The sequence below is a fragment of the Emys orbicularis genome, chromosome 6 (genome assembly GCF_028017835.1).
Source record: "Emys orbicularis isolate rEmyOrb1 chromosome 6, rEmyOrb1.hap1, whole genome shotgun sequence".
Lineage (NCBI taxonomy): Eukaryota > Metazoa > Chordata > Testudines > Emydidae > Emys > Emys orbicularis.
In genome coordinates, this window is record NC_088688.1 from 77,382,741 (window position 1) to 77,398,456 (window position 15,716).

General features: G+C 40.6%; 1 protein-coding gene across 2 annotated transcripts in view; it reads left to right on the forward strand.

Moving 5' to 3' along the window:
• SNX24 (sorting nexin 24) overlaps nucleotides 1-15,716 on the forward strand; it is a 140,915-nt gene that overhangs the window by 10,247 nt on the left and 114,952 nt on the right. The gene's annotated exons all lie outside the window — the stretch shown is intronic.

Consider the following 15,716-nt stretch of genomic DNA (forward strand, 5'->3'; position numbering starts at 1 on the left):
CCTATTTCAAATTGTTTAAGAAACCACTGTGAATTGATTACTACTGTGAGTTCTTGGAGATTTCAGAACAGGTATACACAAGCAGCAGACTATGACTAACTGTATCAAGTGGGATGCTGGAACAATTTTTATAGTGAGGGTGCTGAGAGCCATTGAACCAAATTATAAATCCTGTATATAATGGAAACCACTTCAAGCCAGGGGGTGTGGCAGCATCCCTAGTTCCAGCATCTATGCAAAGTCATAGTTTGGCCCTGAATTCCAGATGTTCTGACAATGGATCACAATTGTTAATTGTAGAACCTTAGGAATATTCTTCAGAAATAGCCAGTTGCTATTTTGGAGAAAAAATTATATGCTCAGAGAATTAAACAATAGAGCTATTCAGTGTGCATGACAGTAAAAATACATAAATCCATGTTGCAATGTAATGTTGAACTGGTAAAAGTACTGTTGGCATAGTGCCATCAATAAAACTATTTTGGCAGAATGTGTTCAGACTGAGATACTTGTGCCAGCACATTGTGCCCACACAGCATCAAGTAGAAATACAAGAGTAAAATGACTGGCTTCTCCACACAGATGCTAATAAACAGCCAATTAAGGACTTTACTTCCCAGAAAGAACTGAGAAAATACCAGTCGTAGGCCTGGTCTACACTAGAAAATTAAGTCTGCTTAACTGCGTCGCTCAGGGGTGTCAAAAATCCATACCCCTGAGCAGCATAGTTAAGCTGACCTAACTCCCAATGTAGACAGTGCTAGGTCAATGGAAGAATTCTTCCATTAACCTAGCTACTGCCTCTTGCGGAGTTGGATTACCTGCGCCAATGGCAGAACCCATCTCATAGGCTTAGGTAGTGTCTACACCGAAGTGCTACAGTGGCACAGCTGTGCTGCTGTAGTGTTTTAAGAGTAAACATACCCTTACAAATGCAACCAAAAGAGAAACAAATGATCCATTTATTTAAAATTATGACAGACATAAAAAACACTGTCCTGCTTGCCAGCTAAGCTTATTAGTCCTAAGAACAGATGAGCTTTGAGCTTTTTGTAGTAGTCTGCACTGAACCCCCATTTGCTGGTGGAATGAGCACTCCCCCTCCTATTTCAATCAACTTTAATCACTCGAAACTTATAAATGGAAAAGATTTTCAATGCCATAGTCATCACTAGTCTGCTTTGGAGTAGGTACTGAATGAGAAGTGACGCCCAAACTTTGTCATACACACTGTATGTTTTTAAATATTATTATTTATTTGTATAACAGTACTGCCTACAGGTCCCACTTAAGACAGGGACCTCTAGATGAGAATCATGTAAGTCTCCATTTCCTTGGCATAGGAGTTCTAAAGATCAGTCTTAAAATATGATCATCTTTTGCTGGGGTTGATACTTGTCTCCCTCACCTTGCATGTTGTGAAGATTAGTTAATGTTCGTAAAGATCAATGTTCGTAAATATCACTTCCCACGTGGTAGCTAGTGCTATATCAGGAGACTGACCTAACATGCTTTGCTTTGACTTATTGTAGAGGTGAAGATGGTATGGAACTTGACTGTAGATGACTTTTTTTTCTCCCATCAAAGTAGCATGAAAATTATAGTGTAAAAATTAATGAATTTCATTATTCTATTTTTTCTGTTGTTTTGTCTCCCTCTGTAATTGATTCACTGTTTAAATGGATTCAGTTTTTAAACCTGTGCAGAAAATATTCATACACTGCAATATATTCAGTTTGGAGAATAATGAAATCTAAAGCTTCCCCATCATCTTGTACATAAGCACAAATTAAGAATCTTGATTATGTGGTGAAACAATCAATTGGGTGGCAGTGAGTATTTATTGATTACAGAGAAGCTGCTTTTATGAAATGTGATCAGATGCATTTCACCTGACTGGCTTTACTCCTGGTCTTTCACAGATCTCTCTCTTGTTTTTTGTTTTTGTTTTTGTTTTTGTTTTCCTTTTCTGAAATCAGAATCTCTCCTGGAACTGGAAAAAGGATGCTTGGCCACTCCTGAAGCCAAGCTATGGTGATTGCTGCAATCTGACTTGACTCTCTTGATGCTTTTTAGGTGGGAAGAAGAATGGACATGCTAATTGTATTTAGATTTTAGGTTAATGGATTAATAGATGTATTGTAAAGTCATTCAGTTTTCCAAAAATATTGCAGTTGCTTACAAGTTGTAAACAAACTCATCTCATAAAGACCAAGGTAAAGTAAATGTAGATGTCATAGGCCAAGTTATTGTGGAATTAAACAGAAAAGGGGAATGAGATGTTTCCCTAACCCCCATAATATTTTTCCTCTCAACATATCTTCTTGCTCGAGTGTCAAAGCATCCAGACAAAATATTTTGATGTTTACTTCTTCTCCCAAGTCTCCCAAGTCTCAGCTGTATTCCTGTGGATTCCAATATCCCTATCTTCTTTCTTGATCTGTTCTTCAGTAGTTCTAGAGGTCTCAAATCTTTGTCTATGTCAGATCCTCCATGCAGGTTTTCAGTATTTTTATTCAAATATCACTGATGTCTATGGCCTAGACTTTCAATAATCTTCCTGCAAACCCAGGTTTTCCAGCAAAATGAATTGCCTCTCGCTCCAAACATCATACAGTGATAAACTAAAATGACTATGTACTCGTTCATAAGCCGAATGTTTTTGGTAAAAAAGTGATGCATCAAAGAGCGGGGGTCGGCTTATAAATGGGTCTACACCAAAATGTGATGATTTTAAACTCTATGGAATCATTGAATTGAATATCTAATACGTTGTTGTTTTGTTTACCTGGAGCGTCTGCAGGCATGGAGCCCCTCAGCTCCCTGTGGCCGTGGTTCGCCGTTCCCAGCCAATGGGATCTGCGGGAAGTGGCGCCACTTCCCGCAGCTCCCATTGGCTGGGAACGGCTAACCGTGGCCACAGGGAGCTGAGGGGCTCCATTCCTGCAGATGCTCCAAGTAAACAAAACATCCCGACCTGCCAGTGGCTTACCCTGATGGCCGGGAGCCAAAGTTTGCCAACCCCTGAAATATAGGGTTGGCTTATGAAAGGGTCATACAGTTTTTGCTATTTTTACCTAACCATGTTGGGGGGTCAGCTTATAGATGAACGGGCCAATGAATGAGTATATACGGCACTTAGTTTTTCTACTGCGTTGCATTTGCCACTGGTGCCCAGTCTAAAGAACTAAACAAACATGGCACAGATATGAAGTTCTAGGCAGTTTTTATTCTTTGGAATATGTATTTTTTTAATTTGCTGATGTCATATCACTCAGTTTTGACAAATTACCTGTGAACAGATGAGCAGGAAGGAAAACTTTACAAGAGTTTCAGTGTGCATTTCAACTATACAACAGTGGTTGAACAAATTAGGTATAGCTGCAGAATTTTTTTAAAATGGCAAAAAAGTGAGGAAAAAGCCACAGTATGCTATGAATAAATGACAAGAGACAAATATGATCAGGTCAAAAATATCCTTTTAACAAAAAGAATTCCAAATCAAGTGATACTAAAAATAGAATTTTAAAAATATAAAATGATCTGACACTTCAATAATCTTTGCTGGTTTATATGTGCATTCCTGGTTTATTTTAAATTCAGCCTTCTTGTTATCTTTATTGATCATCAATACATCTTAAAAATATTTTATCATTCCTATGTAAACTCTGGACTGTGAACTTTAATTTCTGGAGGAACACTTATTTTTATGGTAACATTAAATTGACATCATTATTGAAATGTCAGACGGAAGATTGCTTGAAGCAGTTTTGTGTTCACATGACAGCCTCCAGTACATAAAGAAGCCTTTGTGTGTTGCTACCTATTTTGATCACTTTTTTTTTTTTTTGTGGCTTTTAAATATGGATGAAATGGATGATTCCTAATGGTGTATTTTTACATTGATCTGTTGCATAAACACCTCTGATTTAACAAGACAGTCATTTCATGGTGAAAATTGTTTCAAATTTCTTATTTCAGAACACTGAATTACAATATTATTTCAGAATGCTTTCATGACCACAATTAGATCATTTTCTTACATTATATATTTACAAAGTCCACATAATTCTGTGTATGTGTGTCGCCCCTCCCCTCCCCAAAGTGGTGAACAACCGTACAAAGTGTGCTGGGAGAGTTTATTATGGAAATATTATATTTCAAGCTTCCAAGGGCTGGGGAGAAGTATGTGGGTGCATGTATGTGTGTAAAAGAAGGCTGGCCATTTCCAGAGTAATAGTTGTTCATTTCTTTTAGAAGATAAAACAGTCTTCATGCTGGGATTACTTGGACACGTGGGGAATATATTGTACAGTGGTAAGACTCATACTTTCAGTTAAGAAAGATCTTAAACTATTTTTTTTCTTTCCTCTTGGTACCAGCTTGCTATGATATGTATTTATGGAAGATAAATATGGAGGATTCTTCTGATCCTTGTTAATTTGGATTTTAAAATAGATTGTTTTCCCTTACCATTTCTGTTATACATTTATTTGGGGATAATATTATTTAATGTTAAAGTTAAGTTCTTAATTTCAACATTAATAACGTTCTAAATATAGTTTTAACTGCTAGAAAGAAATGGCCATGTGAAGTCTCTTTATTAATAATATCACTGGTCTACAATTTTTGAGAAGTCATCTGCTTCAGAGATAAAATGTGCTATTTATTATGTATTTTGATGTGCTGAATTCAAATATGACAATTAAAACAACTGATTGGCTACTGTTTCTAAGATATTTACGTTTTTACATTTTATGTCTATGTATATTGTGTAGATAGTAGAGTTTTAATCATAAATTGTAAACCTAGGTCTTTTCATGTGTTTATGGTTGCTTTACATGATAATATTTCACCTGTCCTGTTTATGTAACACTTTAAAAATCAGCAAAAGGGTTATATAAATAAAATTTATTATGAAACAAAAGGCAAAAAACTATTATGTACATAGTTTAGTCCTATTCAGTGTCTACTCGGCGCTTCTTGGCTTGTCTCTTGTATTCATTAAATGGAGCATCTCTTGTCACTGTCCAGCAATATTCTGCAAGCATTGATGGGCTCCATTTGCCCTGATAGCGTTTCTCCATTGTTGCAATGTCCTGGTGAAATTGCTCGCCGTGCTCGTCGCTCACTGCTCTGCAGTTCAGTGGAAAAAAATCTAGATGAGAGTGCAAAAAATGTATCTTTAGTGACATGTTGCAACCAAGGCTTTTGTATGCCTTGAGGAGGTTTTCCACCAACAACCTGTAGTTGTCTGCCTTGTTGTTTCCGAGAAAATTTATTGCCACTAACTGGAAGGCAGTAAAACAGCTTTAAGACTCGTCTTCGATGAATCAATGAACATCCTCCACTCATCTGGATCGTGAACGATGTTGAGGGCTGCCATCACACCATCGATGTTGTTGCAGGCTACAAGATCACCTTCCATGAAGAAGAATGGGACAAGATCCTTTTGACGGTCACAGAACATGGAAACCCTAACATCACCTGCCAGGAGATTCTACTGCTGTAGTCTGGAGCCCAACAGCTCTGCCTTACTCTTGGGTAGTTCCAAATCCCTGACAAGATCATTCAGTTCACCTTGTGTTATGAGGTGTGGTTCAGAGGAGGAGGAGGGGAGAAAATGTGGGTCCTGTGACATTGATGGTTCAGGACCAGAAGTTTCATCCTCTTCCTCGTCTGACTCAAGTGAGAATGATTCTGGTGCATCAGGAACCGGCAGTCCTTCTCCGTGGGGTACTGGGCGTATAGCTGATGGAATGTTTGGATAATGCACAGTCCACTTTTTCTTCTTTGACACACCTTTCCCAACTGGAGGCACCATGTAGAAGTAACAATTCCTGGTATGATCTGTTGGCTCTCTCCAAATCATTGGCACTGCAAAAGGCATAGATTTCCTTTTCCTGTTCAACCACTGGCGAAGATTTGTTGCACAAGTGTTGCAGCATATGTGTGGGGCCCACCTCTTGTCCTGATCTCCAGTTTTGCAGCCAAAATAAAGGTGATAGGCTTTCTTAACCATAGTGGTTATACTGCGCTTTTGTGATGCAAAAGTCAATTCACCACAAACATAGCAGAAGTTATCTGCACTGTTCACACAAGTACGAGGCATCTCTGCTCACTTTGGCTAAACAGAAATGTGTCCCTTTGCAAAATCAAACACTGACAAATAAGAGAGCATGACACTGTATGATTTCTAGAGCTGATATAGGGCAATTTGTTCAGCAGCGTGATGTAAGCTTCGTTATGATTGCATCATCCATGACTTCTAGGAATAACACGATGCAATTCATATCATGTATGACGCAATACCAGCTTCAGATTGCATCAGTCATTGTTTTGCCTAAAAAGCAAGTACTGTCCAAACCCAGTCATAGATTTATTCATAGATCCAGTCAAAGATGTATTTTAATCATTTCTGGTTTAAATTGAGATCCCTTCCCTTTATAACTCACTTATCCTCCACCATTCCCAAGTCAAGGGTCTTATATACTGACCCAATAGCATATCTTGAAAACTAGAGCCAATCAACAATTTTAAGCATCATTTTCATTCTCAGTGACCCAGAATTAGTAAAGTTTGACTACATTTATTTCAGAAGCATTTTGGCTGTAGAGCAGTGTATTTTGTCCCCAATTTGTAATAAATTGGTAAAAATATACTTCCTTGAGCTTCCTTGGTTTTTATTAGTTGTTATTAAAGGAATTGTGTCTCCCTCTTCCAATGGGCTGGAGCTAAATATGTTTAGAACCAAATAAAGGCAGTTTGCAGCGTTCTTGATAGAAGGTAAGGAATTTTGACAAGAACCTTTGAGTTTGATGTGAATTAATACAGTGTAGCTCAAAGCCATAAGTTCGTCTTCTGTAAGTTAGTCAGATGGTTAAACCTGCAAGAGGTACCTTTATCCTTCTGCTCTTTCTTTTTCCATCCAAATAAATGACATTGTTAATTTAATCTGTTTCCAATTTTTTAAAAACTCAGTAATGATCAACATAACATGTACTAGAGCAAAACTCTCCTGATCTGCTTCAAGGTTGGAGTATTAGATTTTATAATGCTTCATAAAATATACAGTGACTTTGATTATGAAGAATACCTGGAGTCTAAGAAGGGTACCAACAACATGCAGCAGATTCAAAACTATTTTCTGATAGTTGCACTCTGAATTGCCAAAACTTGTTCATTTGAAGGGAGGGGAAAGTAATGACAGATGTAACCCTTATCTTTTAGGGGCTAAGAACTTAATGGCCCATTTCTCAAATGAGTTTTTACAATAACTAGATAGCTGTATCACACCCTTAAGTGAAGAGCTCATGGACTTTCCTGCATGGTTATTTCCAACCTCAACTCTTCTAACAAGCTTCCAAAGTTGTTTTTGCTTATAAAAGTGGAAATGGACCTGATAAAAATGTTTAGTCTGCAGGACAGTGTTTTATTTATCATATCACAAAAGAACAATGTTTTGTTGCATTGTGGTCAAAATAGAAGTGACCTTGCTTGTTCACGAGTGTTTGAAGCCTAGAGATAAGAGGCACAGAATAATAGAGTACAATGGAAAGAGTGTAGTGTAATTATTTGTGGCTTGTCAAGTGAAGCCCTTTCAGGCCCCAAGTGATTCAAATCTGGGAACTCTGCACAATTCTGTAAACTAACCATAGCCAGCATCAGAGAAATCTCGCCCAGCTTCTCCGACAGTACTGAAATTGCATCAGTTTGTCATGCACTGAGCATGCCAGCTCCACACAATATCATTTGCTTGCAAATGGGCCTAGCCCTAAAGCCCTGAGACACATTCTTTGGTATCTGACTCTTGGCCTGTGATTTGTCATGTCTCTGGTGCTATCAGCGTGAAGTAATTTTAATAGATTCTGATGGTTTGCTTGTGGAAGGCAAAGAATGCACTATAGATTGTGTCAGGTAACTTTCTGTGGCATGTAACATGGTAGAGGCTCTCATGCTGGTGATAGCTTTCTTGTTTCTCCATACTCTCTTTGTTTGGCTATTTTGTGTGGTATTATTAAAAACTGGTATGGACAGCTTTGGTAACTCTTCTCAGCATTTTCAAGTACTCTGTTGCTTAAGTCTTGCTCACGTGTAAATAAGAACCCTTTTTCTGTTAATAGTTTGTCATCTTCAATTGCAAACTGTAAAAATGAATCAGTGGTATTGTCTCTTGCCACCCAAGCAGAACAACTGCTGAAGTATGAAATGTAGACAATAAAAATTTCCAAAGAATGAAACTGTATGTGTTGGTACATAATGTAAGGCAAAAATCTTTGTTAAGGTCAATATTAACAATGTAAAGGTTTCGGGTTTCTTGAGTGAACCATATATTCACTAGCATATTAGTACCAGGCTTCCCCTTGCAGTAACTTTTTATGCTGCAAAACCCCCTATTTGCATCGCATAAAACTGAGGTTTTATTAACCCACTGTAGTGCAGAGATTATATGGAATTAATCACTTCATAGATTCTGGATATAGTAATTATGGAAATTGTTCCGAAAATTGGATCTTTTAACTTATTTAGAACAATTCAGCCACTTAATGAAATAAGTAAATGGCATATTGTCTGCTCATCTTTTGAAACCACTAAAATGAGATTATTTTGCCATTGACAACTCTGCTCTTTGCATCATTTTTTTTTCAACTGACTGCCTTAATTGATTACTTCTATGATGTTAGAGTCTGCAGCGTAGATCTCCAGAATTCTGCTGACACCAATCGATTACCGTAAAGGTGCTAATGTTAGTGATTTCATCCAAGAAACATTCAAAAACTGTGTCAGTAATCTGTTGCTAAAAACTGTCAGATCATTGACTCCTGTTGTTTTGGACATGCAAGTGTTGATTAACAGGGACTTCTCTGGATAGCAAAACACATTTCTTTGAGTCCTGTGGAAAGAACATTTTTCTGTTTTCGTGCTGTACATTAATGTGGAGTACATGCACACACTTTAATTTGTATCTGATGGTTTAAAAATGTTTTATTAATATTCATTGTATCCCTGTGGAATTCACGCAAGAAGTGCTCAGACACAGACCATTTCTTTTGACTTTTCCCTAGGGGATGTCTGACAGGAGAGTAACTCTGAGCTTCCCTGCAGCAAGTCTGCATGAGTCTTTGTTAATTCCTTACCCACCTCACCCTCTACACTGGTTTAGCAGCTTGCCTTATCTAAGTGACTGTTAAAATGAGGTTGAATTTTCCTGTGTTTAGTATTTACTCTGAATATATTTAGAATACTATACTGTATTATAAAGCCCCTAGGAAATATTTTGGATTGTGATCTGAATTAGTGTTCAGTAACATAAATGCAAAAAATGAAGGAAGTGTTTTGTCTTTAAGTTTGAGGTAGGATGTGCAGGGAAAATTCCATGTCTTTAGTTTCTGTTGCATTTCCATGAAAATGTTGAGGGATAGTATACTTTTCCTAAATTAATGTGCAGGTTGTTACAGTATGATGTGTATTGAGTGTGTGTGTTAATAGATACATAAATAAAACCAGTTCTGCCTTGTCCCCTAATGCCAAACCAGAGTACCATGTTATATTGTCAAGTAGTGGTGGGAGGCACAGCTTGGAAGATCCCCTTATAAATCCTGTGTATTAATACTATATCTGTTTCATCAGAGCCAGAATAACAGGAAGCAGCAAAAGAACCAATTAATTCAGCCCGTTTAATCTCCTAATAAGTGTGTGGGGAGAAAGTGTGTGTATGTGCATGTCAGACCTGGCTACACTGGCAGACCGAAAAAATTGCATAAAACTTACGAATGGAAATTTTATGGAAGTTTTAAAGACCCAAAGTGGGGAGTCCCACTGCACAATCTCCCTAATCCAGTGTTTATCACCTCACAATCCTCAAACCTCCCCTCATAGGCCAACAATTCTTCTTCCTTCCCCACTCCGTTAATTCTCTTACTCATCAACCCTATTCCTTCCTGCAGCCTATTAGGTCTGCCACACGGTAGTTCTCTTCCCTCCTCTCCCCACGCAGCCTATGCTTCACATAAACACTGAGTTGGGCTCCCTGTTCCTCCTCTTGCTGCTGTTCCTCTTGCTACCACTCTCACCATCTCTTCTCCTCCTGTTGGGTTCTCAGGACTTCCAGCCCCCAGCTCTGTCTGAGTCTATCTCAAGGACAAGGGAAAGCTGAGGATAAAGGAGGCAGGCTAGGGTGACCAGATAGCAAGTGTGAAAAATCGGGATGGGGGTGGAGGGTAATAGGCGCCTATATAAGAAAAAGCCTCGAATATCGGGACTGGCCCTATAAAATCGGGATAGCTGGTCACCCTAAGGAAGGCTGATTGACTCTGAGAGGAAGGCAGGGTAGCCAGCCATGGGAAGCTGAATAGTAAGGAACAGACCAAAACCTTTCTCTTTCATTGATTTCACTCTTCTGGGCAGAGTTCTTACATCGTGAGTTATGTTCAGTCCGGTGAAATGGAGTGTAGAGTTCCTTTCCCCTCCCCCTTTTTAACCTGAAAGCTCCTCTTACTGAAATTTTTGTTGAACCAACCATGCTCTCTTCGGTCTCTCTATCTCCATGTAGGAGAATGGATGCTTCCTCTTTTGCTCTCTGCAAGAGATCCTTTTGCTAATGGATTCCTTTTCCCTGGAAAATGAGTGTTCTTTTATTTTTCCTCAGGAATTTTGCATTGGGAACTGAGAGCAGTGCTTGGGGCAAATTTCCCTAGCATCAAAGAATTTCCTCTGTTGCTTGAACTCCACCAGCAGTATTCAGCAGCTCTTCACCTGCTCTTGCAGCAAAGGATTGAGCTGCCTCCAGCTTTGCTGCCCAATGGGTGAGGGCACCAAGATAGTTTTAGCACTTGCCACTGACCTGCCTCTCTTTGAGGTACAACACTTTGGAGACAGCAGCAGGGCAGTTTTGAAATAACTCTCCCAGTCTGCTCTGCACTTGTACCTGTATCACGCTACAAAGCCTGCAGTCAAGTTTGGTAAAGAGGAGGAAAGCTCCCTCAATGGGAACCAGTGCAGAGACAACTACCATAAGTCTCCCTTTGTGCTCAGGACTATGGCAGCAACACCTGCTGTGTTCTATCCCAACCAGTGCAAGCTCCTCTGAAACAGTTACACTCATACAACACGTGCTCTCTGTGCTAGATTAGTAGCTCACTAACTGGTTGTAAGCAGTGTTGTAGTAGCCATGTTGGTCCCAGGATATGAGAGAGAGAAGGTAGATGAGGTAATGTCTTAGGTAGGGTTACCATACGTCCGGATTTTCCCGGACATGTCCGGCTTTTTGGGCCTCAAATCCCTGTCCGGGAGGAAATTCCAAAAAGCCGGACATGTCCGGGAAAATAGGGAGGGAGAGGTCGTGGGGCTTGGGTCTCGGCCGGGGGCCGGAGCCGCTGGGGCCGCCGGGGCCAGGGTGGGCCGGAGTCGCTCGGCCGGAACCAGGGCCGGCGCCCCAGGGCCCGAGCTGAGCCGGGCGGGAGACGCCGGGGCCAGAGCCTCTTGGCCTGGGCCGGCCGGCCGCCAGAAGGAGCCGCTCGGCTGGGGGGGGCCGGACTGGGCCGCGCCCCGCCCCAGCCCCAGCTTACCTGCTGCCTCCCTGTTTCAGGCTTCCCACGAACATTTGATTCGCGGGAAGCAGGGGAGGGGGAGGAGCAGGGGGGCAGAGCGTTCAGGGTAGGGGGCAGAGTTAGGGCGGGGACTTTGGGGAAGGGGCAGAGTTGGGGCGGGGCTCGGGGTGGGGAAGGGGCAGAGTTGGGGCGGGGCCGGGGCCCCGTGGAGTGTCCTCTTTTTTTTTTAAATTAAAATATGGTAACCCTATCTTAGGTAACCTCTGAGTGGTTATAATGCAGTCGGCAGAGGGCAGGGAAGGAAATTCTGTGGCTATGCTTGTGTGTGGGTGAGAAATTGCTCTCAAATTCACTTGAATAGAGGATTCTGGTTCTCAAATCACAAGTTCTCCCAGACCTGCTTGTCCATAGGCTCAAAGCCCTGTCTTCTTTACAAACTGCCAGTGACCAAGCCTTTTTGTAGCCCCTCACTTCTACCATATTCACTACCAGCTACCTCAGTTTTTCTAAACAAGATGGCTTGCAGAGGCAGGAATTTTAGATGGCAAGTGGGATTCTGCAGGCAGATACATTTGCCATCTCACTTTGTCTGCTATGTTTAAGGGACTAAGTTGACACCTGCAGTCTTTTTCCTTAGCCCTCTTGTGCCTTTTTAAAATAAAACAATTTCTTCCTACAGCATGGTTCAGAATTGGAATGATTTATAACTGCAAAAAAAGTAGAAAATCTGAGCAATTAAAACAGGAAGGGAAAGTTTCCTTATTTTTCCCTTTGATATTATACATACCTTTATACTTCTCATTTTAAAGAAAAGTGACTCGTGCATCTCTAAATGTCAATGCAGTAAATCAAAAACTCCTTTTCTTTTTTGAAATCTGATTGTTAATAATAATTAAGGGTTGAAACCCATGAAGTGTGTGGCTCTTTACTTGAGTGCCCAGGGAGATTGAAGTGTTCTCCTACTGGTTTTTGAATGTTCTAATTCTTAATGTCGGATTTGTGTCCATTTATTCTTTTGCGTAGAGACTGTCCGGTTTGGCCAATGTACATGGCAGAGGGGCATTGCTGGCACATGATGGCATATATCACGTTGGTAGATGTGCAGGTGAATGAGCCTCTGATGGTGTGGCTGATGTGGTTAGGTCCTATGATGGTGTCCCTTGAATAGATATGTGGACAGAGTTGGCACCGTGGTTTGTTGCAGGGTTTGGTTCCTGGGTTGGGGTTTTTGTTGTGTGGTATGTAGTTGCTGGTGAGGATTTGCTTCAGGTTCGGGGGCTGTCTGTAAGCGAGGACTGGCCTGTCTCCCAAGGTCTGTGAGAGTGAGGGATCATCCTTCAGGATAGGTTGTAGATCCTTGATGATGCTCTGGAGAGGTTTTAGTTGGGGGCTGTAGGTGACGGCTAGTGGCGTTCTGTTACTTTCTTTGTTGAGCCTGTCTTATAGTAGGTGACTTCTGGGTACCCTTCTGGCTCTGTCAATCTGTTTCTTCACTTCACCAGTTGGGTATTGTAGTTTTAAGAACACTTGATAGAGATCCTGTAGGTGTATTAAAAAAACAGTAGGAGAACACTTCAATCTCCCTGGTCACTCAATAACAGACCTAAAAGTGCCAATTCTTCAACAAAAAACCTTCAAAAACAGACTCCAACGTGAAACTCCAGAACTGGAATTAATTTGCAAACTGGACACCATCAAATTAGGCCTGAATAAAGACTAGAAGTGGTTGGGTCATTACAAAACCTAAACCTAATTTCCCCCATACTAATTTTCCCCTACTGTTACTCACACCTTCTTGTCAACTGTTTGAAATGGGCCACTCTCATTACTACTACAAAAGTTCTTTTTCCTCCCTTGGTATCCTACTGTTAATTGAATTGTCTCGTTAGACTGACCTCACACTTGGTAAGGCAACTCCCATCTTTTCATGTATTTATACCTTGCTCCTGTATTTTCCACTCCATGCATCTGATGAAGTGGGTTCTAGCCCATGAAAGCTTATGCCCAAATGAATTTGTTAGTCTCTAAGGTGCCACAAGGACTCCTCGTTGTTTTTGCTGATACAGACTAACACGGCTACCACTCTGAAACCTATAGATACTGAAGATACTTGGATTCACAGCAAATTCTTCCAACCCTTTCATTGAGAGTGCCTTCATGCTTTAGAAAAGGAACTTGAACTTTGGCGGGAAGAGAGTCACCCTGCTGTCAGGGATGTGCGTTTTGACATTCCTGTGAAAATTTGGCTCAAATTTGGCCAAATCATAACTCTTTCAAAAATAAAAATCTCAGTATGCACATGCTCAGTAGAGACTTGTTAGAGTTTGGCAGCTAAATTCTTTGAAGATTGCCTCTGCACTGAGCATGCTTCTATGTGCTGACTGGACTGAGCATGTGCCATCTGCACAGAGCAACAGAGCATGTTCCATCCTGGGGATTATGGGGCTGAGCAGGACTTTTCCTGTAATTGTTCCTAGTGCCTGCAGGAGGCATCTGTGGCACCAGAACTGACAGCAGGGAAACTATTTCCTGTGCTTTCCATGCCCCCATTTAGAGGAGGAGGAAGCATTTGATTTAAATGAAGAGGGGTGAGAACTTGTGAAGGAAGACGGGGTTGCAGGAGCCCAAGGATGGGGGGCAGCAGAAGGCAAAGGGTGCAGTAGCCTTAGAAGGATAGTGGGTGGGATAGGACAGAGAGGAGCAGTGGGTACAGACATAGAAGGGTCTATATCTATTGGAGCACATTCCCCTTCAAAACATGGAATTGAATGCAGGGGCTCTGAGTATCTACATTCCTCTGCTATGAGCAAATAGCTGGGGAACTCACTCTCACTCTAGTGGTTGATCCACGTAGAGGGTAACAGCCTACTACTGTGGACTGTGCTGTGGATCTAAAAGTTCAAACCATGTTGATGACACAAGTTTGAAAGTAATATGATGTATTTTCTGGTTTATGTTGGTTTTCAGTTTTTTGTTTTAATTAGGCGGTTACACACCAAAAAACAAACAAACAAACAAAAACCCTATGTTAAAAAAATTAAGGTTGCAAAGTCGGGTATTCCAAAGTTAGGAAATTTCAGAATTAAAGATGTCTGTGTGACCTTAATTTGGCCTCCTTGTTTACATATTATGATAATCTTTAATTACACGATCACATGTTATTTTTGGACTGGACTCCAGCCTCGGTCAGTGCACAGGATGGATGGTGATCTGAGAATGAATCATGACTGTGTAGTGAAGGATGCTAGTGTCTGTGGGACCCCCTTTCTCATTTGTTGCAGAAACAGGAAGGTGTGTTGTAAATGAGGCAGGGCATTACAGAAAGAGATGGTCTTCTGGTTAGAGAAGTTGACTGTCACCCAAGATAATTGGATTCTATCCCTTCCTCTGCCAAAGATTCTTGGTGATGTTGGGCAAGTCACATAAACCAAAATGTTTACAGTTGGCTACTAATTGTGTGTTCCTCATTTTATGGATGCCATGAGATATCTGGGGCCAGATTTGCAGAAGGGCTGAGCACTCTTAACTGCAATTTATGTCAATGGGAGATGGGCTTTATAAGTCCCTTAAAAATGCCAAGTACTCTGAAAAATCAGATTCTAGGTATTCCCAAAATGAGTAGATAAATGCTTTTGAGCAATTTTGGACTTAATATAGCTGTGTGTGTGTTCCCCAGCTATAAAATGGGGTGGTAATACCACATAAGCTCAGGGAAGTTCTGAAGATAAATTCATTAATGTTTGTGAAGTACTTGGAGGCTATGGTGAGAGCACCATAGAAATGCCCAGGAGGAAGTTAATGGTTTTATATTCAGTGTAAGGTTTGGATAGTGTGTGTTCAATGTGCGGCCCTAAGCCTTATTTAATGAGGAGGATAAAAAGAAGTATTGAATAAGTATCTATTTGCTGAATGAGGCAGGAGTCCAGTGGAAAAACTAGTATATGATTATGTAATTAAAGACTCTATCATAATAGAGAGACACAAGGAGGCTGAATTAAGGTTGCCTTGCAACCTTAATTCTGACATTTCCTATCTTTTGAGTACTTGACTTAGCAACTTTAACAGTCTCTTATTATAGGTTTTTGGATGTATAAAAATTTACATTTAACAGTTGATATTGTGGCCCACAGATGATTTGACTGCAATCAGTAATGAGTTTCACTGTGT